The 15,788-nt window shown below is 44.4% G+C and overlaps 1 long non-coding RNA gene across 1 annotated transcript; it reads left to right on the top strand.

Moving 5' to 3' along the window:
* The first annotated feature begins 333 nt into the window (after positions 1-333).
* Positions 334-1,262, top strand: LOC146870208 (uncharacterized). Its single transcript, XR_014959355.1, has 5 exons — positions 334-396; positions 512-538; positions 654-680; positions 788-840; positions 1,022-1,262. It is a non-coding gene; the product is annotated as an uncharacterized LOC146870208 (long non-coding RNA).
* Positions 1,263-15,788: the final 14,526 nt, after the last annotated feature.

The following is a 15,788-nucleotide window of genomic DNA, read 5'->3' as shown; positions in this document are numbered from 1 at the left end:
TTACTAGAGGCGTTACTCTATTAACAGTATCATACAGCCGTTCTTGTTAGCGGCATGTAGTATGTTACATCTTCACAACACAGTGAACTGACATTTTGTTCACGATCAGGACACGAATGCCAAATAGCACGTCTTTTAGTCATTGTTTAGATGTACAATTTTCGTTTGTTTCCCGTTCACATTATTTGCCATGTGATACGAGAATGCATATCGTTATAAAGGGCACTTTTTAATCATGGCACCCATGGAACATTCGTCTAGAACTGTTAGTGATAGTCCGTCATTGTTGTTAACCACTAATGTCAAGTTCGCGTCGTTATAACCGCGAGCACTCGGGTGAGATGTTTGCAAACATCACGGAAGCTACTTTCTTGAACGCCATCAGTACGCTTTCAGGTACGGAGCACCTTCGGTTATGACGGTTCTAGTTTATAACGAGACGCGTCTTTTATGGTATTTACTAAGCTAGGGTGAGAATCAAATTCTCTGTTTTGTTGCTTTTTTTGTGCAGATACTCGTTAGAATGGGTGTTATTGAGGTAAGATTCTTTTCTAGGATGATTATGGGCGGATGGCCCACAAGTGCAATTGGCAGAATTTTATGCCTACCGTAGGTAGATTTTGATGCCCTAATTTTGGTGGTTTGTGTTTCAGAACTCGTGTATGATAAACCTTTAAGAGGTAAGAGCTAGCCATCTAAGTGTATTTTTAACTGCATCGGCTTGCTATCTCATCTTTGAGCATAATTAGGTTGTCATTGCATCATGATTGACATTTGGTCTTTACAGTTTGTTTTTCATTAGGATTGCTGGTTTATGCAAGTTAGAACTGCCTACTGAAGGTAGGATTTTCTGTCACATATAGAGATTTCACATCACTATATTTAGGGCACATTATTTTAACATTATTTCAATATGCATGACCATAACCAAATCTCAACAAACTAAAGTTATCATAAACAGTGTTTTTCGAGCCTCCATATAGACAAACATTAAAAGTACATTATTTTATTTTTATTTCAGAATTTCCCCTGAGGAAGGAACTATTATGTTCCGAAATGCATTGGGCATGAGCACCCATCAATGTATACATTTGTAAATTTGTATATGTACAAGTCTTGTTGAATCTTATGTATATGAATACAGACGTACAAAGCAAAGATTTTGTTTTCACAATGTTATGTATAAATGCATGAGAGCATATAAACTTTTTGGTTTGAAATTGAATCTTCAACAGAAAATAAATGGAAAACCTGTGAATGTATGTTTACCTAGTGGTGTACATATACCATGTGAATTGTGCGCAGCAAATACAAGTTTTCACACTTGTTATTAACCTGGTATCTTCCTCAGCAACAGTTGACAGCTCTTGCTTGCTGCAGCACCAATTTAAAATAAGGAAAAACTTGATAAATTGAGGAATGCACCCCCTACCCTATAACAAACTAGGTACATAGTATACCATATACTAGGGGCTTATAAGGTACTCCAGAATCCAATTAGAAATGTACCTAATGTACATGTGTTAAATAGTGAATCTTCTGAATGATGACAGGAGAAGGTGATGGTTTCTTCTTGGTATTTATTTTGTAAGTTGTAGGTTAAACAGCTCATCCACCCAACTGCCTCAGGCTCATCTCTCAAATCATTACCAAATTCTAACATTGAGTCAGAGCAGCTGTAATATTCTAGAATACATAGATGTCATCGAGAGACAGGAACAAAAGGGAAAAAGTAATATGTAAAAGGAAGTATCTCAAGTAAAACAAAGTGAGTAACATTTTAACACATCTTCCTCCGTTATGTAACAAAAAAAAAACAGAGAAAGGAACGGAAAAGAAAACAAAATGTATAAGTATAACAACTACAGTTAAGCAACACAGTCCTTCAAGTATGAAGGATTATGTGTTTCTCTCTTGGATCTCCTTGGAACTTCAATTACTGTCTTGTCACCAACATCACGGAAATGATTTTCTAAATGAGCAATTTTACCACACACAGCAACTCTGTTTAGATTCCAAACCCTATGATCAGAGGATCTGACCGCATTACCAAAAACTTTAATAACCTTGAAAGTCTTTGAAAATTTAGAACCAGAAATACCAAAGCCAGGTCTTTTAATCCTGACCATGTCACAACATCAACCTTAGTAGATTTAGCAGCATGTCTCACATCATAATTTTCTTTACTTATCAGGCAAATATGATCTTCCTTGCTTTTCCAAGAACTTAAATCAGGAGCCACACCTTTGTCAGAAAGAAATTTGTTAACCCATGGTGGTTCTAGGAATGTATCAGGTTGTCTCCCATGGAATAAGATGAAAGGAGATTTGCCAGTAGTAGAATGAGGTGCAAAGCGATATACACTAACCCTCTTTGAAACCTCCTCCTTCCAATTAAGACAATTTTGTTTCGCTAATGAGATGGATTCTTGTACAGGTCCCACAATATCAAGAGCAATGTCTTTCCACGGACCACCAGGACGTGACCTCTTCTCCATAGGTTGAGTCCTGATCTTTAAAGATTTTTCACTGAGGGAACATTGAACACATTCCCTAACTAAACGCTCAATTTGGATATCCATCCCAGGCCACCAGTAAGTAGAGCATATTCTTTCTTTAGTTTTTGAAATGCCCAGGTGTGCTTCATGAGTCAAATCTAACAACTCCTTTCTTAGTACACGGGAGGAACAAGCCTGTGACCTCTCCACAACATTCCTTCACAACTAGACAACTGGTCCTTCACAGACTAAAAATTATTTACTGATAGTCCTCCTTGTTCCTTATGATGTCACCCATCACAAATTAAATTCAATACATCTTGAATAGACTGATCTTCTAGACAAGCAGCAGACCAACGATCTTGAGAAATTACTTTATAGTCAATCCCACAAACAAAATCATGAGGTAGACTAAAAGCAGGATCATCTTGATTGTCAGAGTGGTTAACAGGAACTAGTCTCGAGAGCATATCAGCAACAAAGTTTTCTGAGCCAGGAACATGCTTGACAGAAAAATCGAAACCTTGCAAACCAACAATCCACTTAGAGATTCTCAGTGAAATAGAATCAATACCCTTGTTAGTCAACACCTCACATAAGGGTTTGTGATCTGTCCTTACGATAAACGAAGTACCCCAAATAATTTTTTTAAATTTCTTAATGGCCCAATAGACCGCAAGGGCCTCCCTCTCAATCACTGAATATCTGGATTCTGCCCCCTTCAAACTCTTTGAAACGAACATAATGGTGTTATCAGGGTTAGTCCCCCCTTGATACATGACAGCACCTAACCCCTTAAGGCTAGCGTCAGTGGAAATGACGGAACATTTTGAGGGATCAAAATTACGAAGTTTGGGAGCAGCTTGTAATTTGCATTTTAATTCAACAAACTCTTTATCACACGACTGATCCCAAATAAATGTGACACCCTTTTTAAGCAAATTTCTCATATTATACGTAGCTTCTGCAAAATTCTTAATTAACTTATTATAATATTCTGCCAATCCCAGAAAACGCATGAGTTCTTCCTTTGACGACGGAGGAGTTAGATCCCTGATGGTATTTACTAATTCATCTTTAGGAACAACACCAATTGCAGTAATTGAATGACCCAAATAATCAATTCTATCGAGACAAAATTTGCACTTTTCACGCTTGATTGTAAGATTGTGAATAGAGAGACTATCCAACACTAGTCGAACTCTCTTTCCATGTTCTAATTCATCACATCCATACACCAAAATATCATCCTGATAAACACAGACCCCAGGTATGTTGACTAGTACCTTCTCCATAACCCTTTGAAAAACGGAACCAGCAGAGACAAGGCCAAAGGGAAGTCTCACAAATCTAAAAGTTCCAAAAGGTGTTACAAAGGCAGTTAGATCCCTGGAAGATTGGTCAAGCATAATCTGATGGTATGCGGATGTCAAATCAATGGTACTGAACACTTTGGCACCACGCACCATGCTTAAGAGTTCTGAGATGTTTGGTAACGGGTATTTATCCACAAGTACACACTTGTTGAGTTGTCTGAGGTCCACACATAATCTCAAAGAACCATCAGACTTCCTTGCGGCCACCACCGGAGCCAACCAGGAAGTGCCTTCCACTTCTTCGATAATCCCCTGTGACTTAAGTTTTTCTAATTCTCTCAACATCTCATCCCTGACACTAAAGGGACATCGCGTATTTTGCTAGAGACAGGAATGGAACCCGGGGCCAATTTTATCTTGTGACAATACCCCTTCAAACACCCAAGTTGGTCATCAAAAACATGTGGATATTCTTCCATAAGTTGGGTTTGTAGAGAAGAGTGATGACTTATAGATTTTACTACCTTTCTCTCTTTGAGAACTATAGGAGGAGTGTTATTGGGATCTAACTTAACTCCTAGATCTTTTTGATGCCACCAACTGATGATACTGTCACACTTTTTTGAGACACAAATTTTCCCAGAAGTGTAACGGCCCTCATATTCTATCAAACCAATGAAATACCCTCTTAGTTCAATAGGGTTTCCACCATAAGCAGTAGGGCATATATCAGCTTTAAGTAGATTAACTTTGTAACATAGATTTTCATTAAAGAATCAACTTCAAACAATAGTGATTTTTGCGCCCGAATCAAACAAAACTTTTATTTTCTGGCCTTCCACAAGAATGTAATCTAATGGTCCCTCACTCCCTTTTTGAACAACAATCTGACCACACTCAAAGTCGTGTTGATCACTAGAACTTTCTTGGCCTATTTCGTTAACCCTTTGTTTAGAAGATTTAATCCTGCAGGCTATTACAAAGTGCCCTCTTTTTTTTTACAGTAGGTACAAACAGCATTTAAAGCGGGACAAGATTTGTCATTAGCCCAGTGACCAACATTGTTACATCGATAACACTTGTTATCCTTATTGAACTGTAGACGAGATTTCTTCAACTGTTTGTCTTTGAGCTGAGATTTTACTTGAAATTCTTTCAACTTGGTATTAGGAGCTGAAGTTGTGCTAGTATTGACAAGTGAAACATCTTTATAGAGGTCTTTTTTGATCTCTTTAACACATTCAACGGAATGTTCAATTCTCTTTGCCACAACTAAAACTTCGTCAAGAGTAGGTTCATCTTTTAACCATAACTCATCGCGCACCTTTTCAGACACACAACCCAACATTAATTGGTCCCTTATCCTTTCTTCAATAAGTATATCAAACTTGCAGGTTGAAGCTAATCTTCTTAAATCTGTAACATAGTTTTCAATACTCTCTCCTTCCTCTTGCATTCGTTTTCCAAAATGGTAACGTTCAAGTATAGTACTGACTTTAGGCAAATAGTGTAGATCCAACTTATAAATGCACATTTTAAATTAATTGAGCAGCAGTACTATCTGGAACATTTGGAAGATGGTCAAAAACATCTTGGCCCTCCGACCCAAGACAGTGCATAAGTAAAGCTGTTTTCCTTTCAACACTAAGTGAAGTGCCACATACACGAGCATACCTTTCAAATACTTTTTTCCACTTGGACCATTTTATGGGAGGATCTCCTGGTGTTTGTAAAAAAAACAGGGCTGCTGTGACATTTTGCATGACTAATCTTGGAGAAGGAAGTTGAAGATAAGTAAAGAAAGGAGAGTAGAAAAGAAAGAAGAAAAGATAAAAATAAAATAGATTATGAGACTGTTAGAAGTTGCACTAAAGGTGTGGTTATATTAGAGTACAGCACATTAGGTTGAGTAGAAAAAAAATTGGATGACAGACACACAACTTGAATGAAAGAAAAGGCTGTGTGTATTAATAAAGTAAAATCTTAGAGTGAAACCGCAGACACAATGGTATTGTGTAGGACAGCATTAAACAAGATCAAGCTGTGCATACAGTAATGCTGTGCGCATCAGCGTCAGAGCATCGAGTTGTTATCTTAAGATGGAATTTGAGATGCACTTGTGCACGCAGTAGTGCTGTGTGCATCAGTGTAAAGTTAAAAAGAAAAGTTTTGCTGTCTTGTTAAAGTGTGAGTAACGATGAGACTGTGCACACAGTAAAGCTGTGCGCATCAGCGTCGAAACAGGTTTCTGTCTTCAAATAAATTAGAACATATAACTGTGTAAATGGTATAGCTGTGCGCATCAGCGTAAAGTCAAAAGGTTGTATAAGTATAAGTCTACTTCACTTTGAGTGAAACACCATTAAGCTGTGCACACTGTAAAACTGTGCGCATCCGCGTCAAATTGTAGAGATGCAGTGTAGTTTCCTTAGTGAAGGTAATGATGAAACTGTGCCCACAATGCTGTGAGAATCAGCGTCAAATTATAAAGGTTTTAGTTTATAAATAGACTTGCGTGTGTATGGAGTGATCCTGAGTTGAGGTATTTGAAAGAAGAATGAAGCCCCGCTGCGAGAGTAAAATCATATGTTCAAGCGCGATTGTTTGTCCGTCTGGTCTTCGTTGCTAAGCAACAAAACAAGAACGTCGTGAACTATCCTCACGTTGCATTCCAGTGACGAGTAATGGGAATGATGGGTAGGATTGAAGACGTTACAGAAACAACAGTAAGGACGGTAAGGATGGCCTGGGGGCGGCAAGAACACGCAGTCTCGAGAAAGCACTTCCAAAGACAATGAGCGCGGGGCAGCAACAGCACGAGCAAAGTCTCGAGAAGGTAATAAAAAAAAAAAATATTGAAACGTTTCAAACTCCGTGAAGTTACAAACGAAGTATTATTTGACCTTCAACTTTATTGAAACAGTACGCTTCATGGCAATGTGCTAACGAAAACCTTTGCAGAGTTTAAGAAACGTGCGAGTTGAATTAAACAAGCTTTCAATCACGCGAGGCTGAGGCAAACGATGCAGACGGGAGAGAGGGTGATAGGAAACATCTAAACACTTGAGTCAGGTTGAAGCAAGGGTGAGGCTCCTCTCATCCAGGATCGTTTGTAATAATGTTTAGCATACAAAGACCACTAGCGCTCAGATGGTTGTCAAAACAACACCAAGCACACTTGTAAAATGAACAATCTTACTTCCTCTTGAAGATTGGGCAACGATGGTGAGAGCAGCAACGTGGTCCAGTCAGTAGGATGCCAAAAGAGAGTCAGGAAATAAGAAGGTCTTCTTCTTTTGTTTGAAGAAGTAAAATTTATGTTTGTAGTAAAACGATGAGATGGTTTTCTGGAGTTGAGCTGCTTAAGTTCCCAGTCGTCGCCATTGTTAAATAGTGAATCTTCTGAATGATGTGAGGAGAAGGTGATGGTTTCTTCTTGGTATTTATTTTGTAAGTTGTAGGTTAAACAGCTCATCCACCCAACTGCCTCAGGCTCATCTCTCAAATCATTACCAAATTCTAACATTGAGTCAGAGCAGCTGTAATATTCTAGAATACATAGATGTCATCGAGAGACAGGAACAAAAGGGAAAAAGTAATATGTAAAAGGAAGTATCTCAAGTAAAACAAAGTGAGTAACATTATAACAACATGGAAACCATTTTACAGAGAAAGCAGATAGACAGGGGCCCTGAATAGCAGGATCCCAGTCCAACTAAGTCATAAACTAGCAAAACACCAGGCAAAAAGTGGGGGCAACCATATAGTCAGATTCCACCTTCGTACATTACCCCCCCCCCCCCCCCCAAACGAAAGGAGATCAGGCTAACCTTGGCCAGTTGAGCCTTTATTGTCTAAGTGGCCATATAAGGAAGCACCTGCACTAGCATGGTTGCCCCCTGTCTGATGGTCCACTAAGCTATTTATTTTATTTATTTTTTATTTTATTTAGTGCATTTTTATAAAGCACGGACATTACCCAAAGGTGTCAGAGCGCTGTAAAATAGAGCTAGTTACGTTACAAGAGAAAAGTGGTACAGAATATAACATTACACAGACTAAAAATGAAGGGTACACAAACACAAAATCCAACACAGCACACAAGGGTGAGGAATGTACAGGAAAAAATAAAAATTTACAACGAAGAGCGAACTTCCAAGAGGGGCCTGAGAATAAAGGGTACACAAACACAAAATCCAACAGCACACAGGGGTGAGGGATGCACAGGAAAAAAAACAAATATACAATGAAGAGTGAATTTCCAAGAGGGGCCGGAGTATGAAAGTATTAGTTCTGAAAGTGTCTTTGGAAGAGAAGAGTTTTGAGTTCAGCTTTGAAGATCCGGGTAGAGGAGGTGGCACGGAGCAATGGGGGAAGTGAGTTCCATATTCTCACCGCATTGCCTGAGAAGGATTGCGCCATCGATCTTTCCCTTTTGAAGACGGGGGCTCAGGCAGAAGCTTTTCCGCATTACGAGAGGGTCGAGAGCCTCCGGAAAATTTCAATTTATTTGCCAGGTAACGAGGGGAGGACATGTGCAAGGCTTTGTGTGTGATGCAGGCAGTTTTGTAAATAGATCTTGCCTCAATCGGAAACCATTGAAGAGAGGACAGGATAGGAGTGATGTGGTCGCTTTGTTTAGACCCTGAAATGAAGCGAGCTGCTGAATGGAGGATGGATTTGAGAGGAGAGAGGTGGGATTTGGGTAGGGCCGTCAGAAGAGAATTGCAATAATCCAGTCTTGAGAGAACCAGCGATTGTACCAAGGTTTTTAAGTCCTTCTCCGGGAAGAACCGACGGATCCCCCATAGAAGGCGCAACTGGTACCGTGCGTTCTTGGCAATAGAGTTGATGTGGGAGATTAAGTTGAGTCTTTTGTCAAGAATGACACCTAGAGATTTAGCGCTGTCGACAATGATGGGTTTGTTGTTGAGCAGGTTCAGCTGATCCATCCACGATTGAACAGGAGGAGGTGAGAGAGAGGTCGAAAGGAGGAGGAATTCAGTTTTGGCGGGATTTAGAATGAGTTGGTGCGCTAACATCCAGTTGTGGATGGAGTTGAGAGTAGAGTCGAGTAAAGAGAGATCGTGTGCGGAAGACACCTTGAGGTAGATTTGAGTGTCATCCACATAAAAGATGGTAATGGATCCCAGATTTGCTTAGGAGGTTCCCTAATGGTTCCAGGTAGAGATTAAACAGAGTGGGTGCCAGGATAGAGCCTTGAGGGACACCTTGACCTACAGCCAATGGAGATGAAAGACTGTTCGCTATCTTAATCATTTGGGATCTGTCTGAGAGGAAAGAGGTAAACAATTTAAGCACTGTGCCATCCAATCCCATTCTCTATTGTAGAGTGTTGAGGAGGGTGCTGTGATTAACAGTGTCAAAGGCTGCAGAGAGGTCAAGAAGAATCAGAAGACAGGATTCCCCGGAGTCGAGTATATGCAACGCATCATCAATCACTTGCAGCAGGGCTGTTTCAGTGCAGCAATTTTGGATGAAGTCAGATTGGAAAACATCGAGGAGATTATTGTCCATAAAATGTAGGGAAAGTTGTTTCGCAACACATTTTTCAGTGATTTTCGAAAGAAAAGGGAGGTTGGTGATAGGGCGGAAGTTGTTGAGGTCGGTTGCATCAGCGGAGGTTTTTTTTTTAGAAGAGGGGTAAACTGTCCTGATTTAAGGGCAACAGGGAGGGAGCCGTGACTGAGGAAGAGATTAACTAGCTCGGTCCAGTAAGAGAGAGTATGGGTGTAGAAATCGATGGCGATGATGCTAGGGATGGGGTCAGAGGAGTGGTTGGATGGTTTTGGTTTCAAGGATGCATTTGAGGAGGTCATCTTCCGAGATGACGTCAAAGTATTGCCAGGTGACTAAGGATTTCCACTCCTCAAAGGGGGTGGGGTGGGCGACTTGATCCACCAGTGCTTTGACCTTTTTATCAAAGAAAATTGCGAAGTCGGCTGCTTTCTTTGTGGAGTCCTCGGGTTTAGTAGTTAGGGGAGAACAGTTTGGGTTTTTGATGAGGTCAAAAAGTTTTTTGGGTCTGTTTTTGGCTGAGTCAAGGAGGGATCTGAAATGGGATGCTCTTTCATGGAAGATGTGGTTGTGGTATTTGGATCTTTCTGAACGTAGCAGAGAGAGATTGAAGGTAGAAGGAGATTTTCTCCAATGTTTCTCCAGGATTCTAAGGTTTTTCCTTTCATTGTAGAGAGCTTTATTGAACCAAGGTGCTGAGGGGGTGTGTCTTTTCCTTTTGCTTTGAAGTGGAGCGACATTGTCGATTTCAACTGAGAGGCACTGAGTGGTGAGAGCGTTGACATCCACGTTGGGGTCAAGTCTAGGAAGTGACTGCATAGCAGAGTCACAAAAAGTGTCAAAATCAATGTTTTTAGTGTTGCGGAACCAGGTAGTAGCTCTTTTAGGTTGGCCGAGAGTTATAGCATGCGAAAGATGAAAACGGAAGGGAACGAGGAAGTGGTCAGACCAGTCTACATGGATGGGGGAGCAGTAGTCAGCAGGTCTGCTTTGGATATAACAAGATCCAGAATTGAACCCTTGGAATGAGTTGTTTCAGAGCAATGTTGGAAGAGATCGTTGGCTGGGAGAAAGGTGGCAAGCTTGTTGGCAGCTGGGTCTTCCAAAGAGCCCCACTGGAGATTAAAGTCACCCAGGAAGATCTGTCTGTCACTTTGAGAAAATTGGTCACTGATGAAGTCAGTGAGTTCCTCCACAAAGGAAGAGCAGTTACCGGGCGGGTGGTAGATGGCATGGAATCTAAAAGGTGAGCCATGATGTATTTTAAGTTCTAGGGATAGGCATTCAAATGTACGGAAAAGGGTGGTAGGGAAGGCTTTCATTTGAAGAGAATTCCTGAAGATGATGGCGACACCGCCCCCAATTTTGTCTGAACTGTCATTTCTGAGGATAGAGTAGTCAGTGGGTGCCAGAAGATCAAGCAAAGTATGAGAGGAGTCATTAAACCAGGTCTCAGTGAGGAAGAACATGTCAAGATTCTGGAGGGTGATAATGTCAGAAATTTCCAATTTGTGTTTGATTGCAGATCTGCAGTTGTGTAGCAAGCAGTGCAGCTCTGACACAACTGTTTTAGTGATGGGGGTGTTAGGGCTGTTAAGGGAGATAGGGATAAGATTCTTGAATGAGGGTGCCCGGTAAGAGGGAGGCTGGTAGGTTCTGACAGAGGAGATGGTTTGAATAGTGCACTGCGTAGAGTTAATGGGAGATGAAGGTAGAGGGGGAGTGACGCTGGTGGTCTTGTAGCTGGCTAGTAAGTTGGAGATGTCTGTAGAGGACAGACTGTGGTTTGCTTTATTGGGGCGCGGGAGCACGGAACTCCTCGGGCGGGTATTTGGGAAGGGGGATATCTTAGCGCTTAAAAGTGAGATGGCCGCTACAAGCTGGGAAATGGAAGAGATGAGAGAATCAAGTTTATTTTCATGGGAGTGGAGAGCTGAGCACGGAGTGTTGGGTGGTTTGATGGAAAAGGGTGGGAGTGTGGAGGGTGAGGTGGACAGGTGGGGGAACGGGATAAGGGAGGTGGAGCAGAGGGTGATTGAGGACGGGGAAATATGGATGAGCAGGAAATGGGAGGGAGTGAGGAAGGACGGGGCAAGGTGGGGGAGGGCGAAAAGGGAGGAAGTACAGTGGGAGAAGGAGGGAGGGGAGGGGTGGTGGAATGGGTGGGGAGTTGGGGAGCAAGAGTAGAAGGTGGGGAAGAATGGTGGGCGATAGGAGAGGATGATAAAACAGAGGTGGGAAGAGAAATATTTTTACTGGTGTTGAACAGAGGGGAAGAGTAGAGATCATAAATAGGAGGAGAAGGATGAGGAGTCGGAAGGGGGTCAAATGAAGGCCAAAGGTAAGGGGAGAAGAGAGCAGAAGAGGCCGAACAGGGAGGGGAGGACAGGGGGTTAGATGAATGCCAAAGGTACGTGGAGAAGAGAGGAGAGGGTGCTGTACAAGGGGGGAGGGAGGGGGATCCAAGGAAGGCCAGAAATATGGGGAGAAAAGAGAGGAAGGAGCTGGACAAGTACTGTAAGTTATGAACGGTGATTGAAGGGGGACAGGCAACAGGTGGAGTGAGGGGGAGACGAGGAAGGAATTGTCTAGGAAGGAGACATGGTTAGGAAGCACGGGAAGAGGGAGGGAAGGGAGGTGGAAGAGAAGAGTTAAGGGGACGAGGGACAGGAAAGAGCGGAAAGGGATGAGGTGACAGGGGGAGGGAAGGGGGAAGGTAAGGAAAGTTGATCGGTAGACCAGGTTGTAAGACAGGTGGAATAATAAGGGGGAGGTTGGTTGGATTAGGGGGAGAAGAAAGTGTAGGAGAATCGGGCAGGTGCAGGGTGGGGAGGGGGAGTGGATGCCAGAGGCAAGGTAGAAGAGCTAGGGGGAGGAACCAATTGGGAAGGTGGAGGGGTGGGAGGGGAGGGAGCAAAGGTAGGGGGGAACAAAGGCTAGGCCTGTGACTCCCGGGAACGCGGCCTGATAGAGTATCAGAGAGGGAGGGAGAAAGGGAGAAAGGAGATGAGCTCAAAGGAGAATCCGGGGAAATCATAGTTGTAAGGGTTGGACGAAGGGAGTGGAAGAGATGATCAAAGAGGGAAAGACAGGAGTCTGTAGCTTGTATCAAGACAGCACCATTATTGTAAAGTGTAATGGTGAGAGAGCCATTAAAGCTAGTGGAGGGGGTCATTTTTAGGCGCTGTCCATGCTGGATAGATGAGGAAGAAGAGACGTTGAAGGAATTGAAGAAGCTGGTGGACCAGGAAGGGATATCGTGAGTGAAAAAAATTAAGTCATTTTTGAATTTCCCTAGGCACCCATTATTAGGCCTGGGCGAAAATTTCGTTCCTTCGTGGAAATTGCGATAATTTGACATTTTCGCGTTCCGAGGAGAGCGCGAAAATGTCAAAATTTCCGGTTTCCGCAGCTTGGCGATAATTTGTTTCTTGCTCGCGCTGTAAAATAATACATTCTGGCGCGCGCGCGATAACCTTACCTGAATCCCTGCGTTCGGCGACAAGTTTTCTTGATCCGGTCGCGTTCTCCATGAGATGTTGTATTGTTTTTAGCCATTTGCGCTGTCTCGCGACAGTTCGCGCCCGCAGTGACGTCATGCGTCGCGCGATCACGTCTTTCTTCTCGCGATCATGCACCGCGAGACAACTCAAAACAAGATGGCCGCGCCCGCAAGCAACCACATGGGTAAGTTGGCGACCCGCAACCATGCAGAAAATCTCGCGAACATGCGGGTAAAAAACTTCCGCATCTTCGCGATATTTCCGCTTGTTTGCGAGAATTTTAAACATTTTCGCGATAATTTGCGAAAGTTAATTTCGCAAATTCCGCCCACCCAATGGAATTGATCAACAAAGAGGGAATCAGGGAATTGTTCAATGGTGTTGTGCTTGAATCGTTTTGCTGCTGCTTTGGTCAGATTGGGTGGGTAAATGACTTTGAAGCAGTTAACTCCCGACTTTCGAATGGAAGCCATGATAGGGAGAGGAAGGGCCACCAGGGTAGCGATAGCGCAAAGAAGAAGAATAAGAAGAGGAGGGCGCATATTCCGGAAGTCAAGTGAGGATTATCCAATGAGATTGTGGACAGGAGGTAACTAGAAATGCCCTGTCAGGGACTCTGGTCTAACTCCCCTCTAAACCATCATACCGGTGGGATAGAAGGCTAGGTAGTGTCCAGTGGTAGAGAGGGAGTGGGATCGTAACGGGGCCAGAACCTACCACCCAGGGAATAGGACCTCCAAGTATGGAGGTCAGCATGGGAGTGGGAGTCCCCTAGAGGATCACAGTGCTAGGTAGAGACATTGATCCTGACCTGGATTGAATCTCCGGGCGAAGGCAGCTCTCCGGGCAGGTATATGGCCACCGTAGTAGCAGGACCAGCGGGGAGGTCATCATGGTTAAGCAGAGACAAAGGCAGTTGTAGGGCAAGTAGAATAGGACCGATAAGGAGGAACTCTTGGCCACCCAAGGTGGGCCAGCTGGCCAGAATGAAAGATGTTCAGGACCATCTATCAGCTCCTCCCAAAGTGTGGCGTAGAAGAGTATTCTCAGGCCCCACAACGATCGCGGAGCTCGTCCACACCAGGGTCCCCTCCAGGCAGTCAAGCGATCGCACCCAGGCCGCCTCCGATTACTGAGCAGTCCCCACTCTCCCAGGGGGCCCGCCAGTGGACAGCCGCCTTGTTACTGTGGTCTCCCAGGAGGAACTTGTGGTCGATACCCCTGGCAGCCCGTACCCGCGGAGCCACAGAGCCCCTCTGCAGATTATACTCACACCATTGCTAGCGGCTGCGCATGCGTGCATGAATGATCCCAGATCTGGCCCAGACATAGCTGCCACAACCGAGTTCCAGCGCTTTCTCCATACTTTCCAGCACTGTTTGCACCTGTTTGAAATGTTGAGGTCCACCAGTGCTGGCCACTTCTGTGTTTACAGTCATGGTCACAGTCGGTTTCCAATCACTGTCGAGTCGGAGACCCAGCGTGTAATATCCACCATCATTTCAGTCTTCTTGCAATTTTGGATGTCGACTATCAATCAATTATAGCCAACCCCACACAGCTCCTCCGCCAGCACTGTGTCTTCGTTAACGGTCTGCCCTCTCCACACTTGCCGCTCACTCCCGGGTGTCTATTTTCCGGAGTCTCGTGGAGACGCTGACTGAACTCCAGCAATCACTCGGCAGGCGCCATTTTAGAGTCAGGCGCCCGGCCTTGCCGCAGCCTCAGTGTGCCCGCTTCCGACTCTCGTCTCCGCCCCGCAATTATTCCTTCGATGCCGCTGGTATTCAGGGACTCGCCATGAGCCCTTTAGACGCCTCTCTGGTCCCCGCCGCTGCGGATGGTTGGCCGTTGTCAGGGCCTGCGCTCGGAGCCTCAATGGAACGCGTCCACCATCATGCCCCTAAGGGCATTAGAGGATCTCCACCATGGGGAATTACTACCTGTGGTGTGTTTTGGCAAAGTAGAAGGCTGGTGAGGTGTCTGAGTAGAGAAGTGAGGCCCTAATAAAGTTGGCCTCAGCTTCCTCAGATCACTTGTCACCATGGATGCCTTACTTTCCATGACTGAGTTGCACTTTGCTCTAAGTGTCAACCTCTGGCTGCCTACAGCTGGGGGTTGGGTCCCTTTGGGTGGAACACTGGAGGGGCTGGGCAGGTTTGGAACCATTGGGTCCCATGTTTGCCCTTGCCCAACAGATTCCTGCTGGGGGAGGACCCTACACAATGGTAATGGGGACTCCTCAGTGGGGTGAGGAACTTTCACCTGGCTAGGGCTACTAGCCTGGGAGCCCCTAATCTGCTGATGGGGGAGGGGGGGTTCCTCTGGACAGGGGCCCCCTTGGGGTCCACTGACCTCCCTGACCTCTACAGCCCTGGACTGACTGAGGCAGGGTAGAGAGGGGCAGATTACCTGCTCCAGACTGGGCACCACCTTGGAAGGGTCCACTGCTATCAGGGGTGTGGCCAGGCCAGGCCTGACTATCTCTGGGACAGTTCCTTCGCCAGGGGTAGGATCAGTTCCCTGATGAGGCTGACCCTTACCTATTGTCTGGGGGGAAGAAGACTTTTCTTCAACCCTTGTGCTCTCTTGTGGAGGAGAGTGGCCCATTATTTCAGGCTCCATCACTCCAAAATGTTTCTGGGGTTGGGCTGTGGCCATCACAGCCCCACTAACCTTCTCAGGTATGCCCAGCATTCTCAAATGGGCTTGGTGTTCAACTTCAGCCCAGGCTGAAATTTCTAAATCATTAACCATCAGGCAATCTACAGGCAAGTATGGGGACACTGCCACTCTCTTTGGGCTTGTGACCCCTCCCCAGCTAAGATTGACTATGGCCAGGGGGTGATCTGTACTGACACCATCTATGTTGGTCACCTGATAACTAAAGTCAGGTAAAAGCTGCTGAGGGGGAACTAGTTTCCCTGTCACCAT

Source organism: Triturus cristatus, chromosome 1_1 (genome assembly GCF_964204655.1).
Source record: "Triturus cristatus chromosome 1_1, aTriCri1.1, whole genome shotgun sequence".
Lineage (NCBI taxonomy): Eukaryota > Metazoa > Chordata > Amphibia > Caudata > Salamandridae > Triturus > Triturus cristatus.
This window is presented reverse-complemented; position numbering and strand designations above follow the sequence as displayed.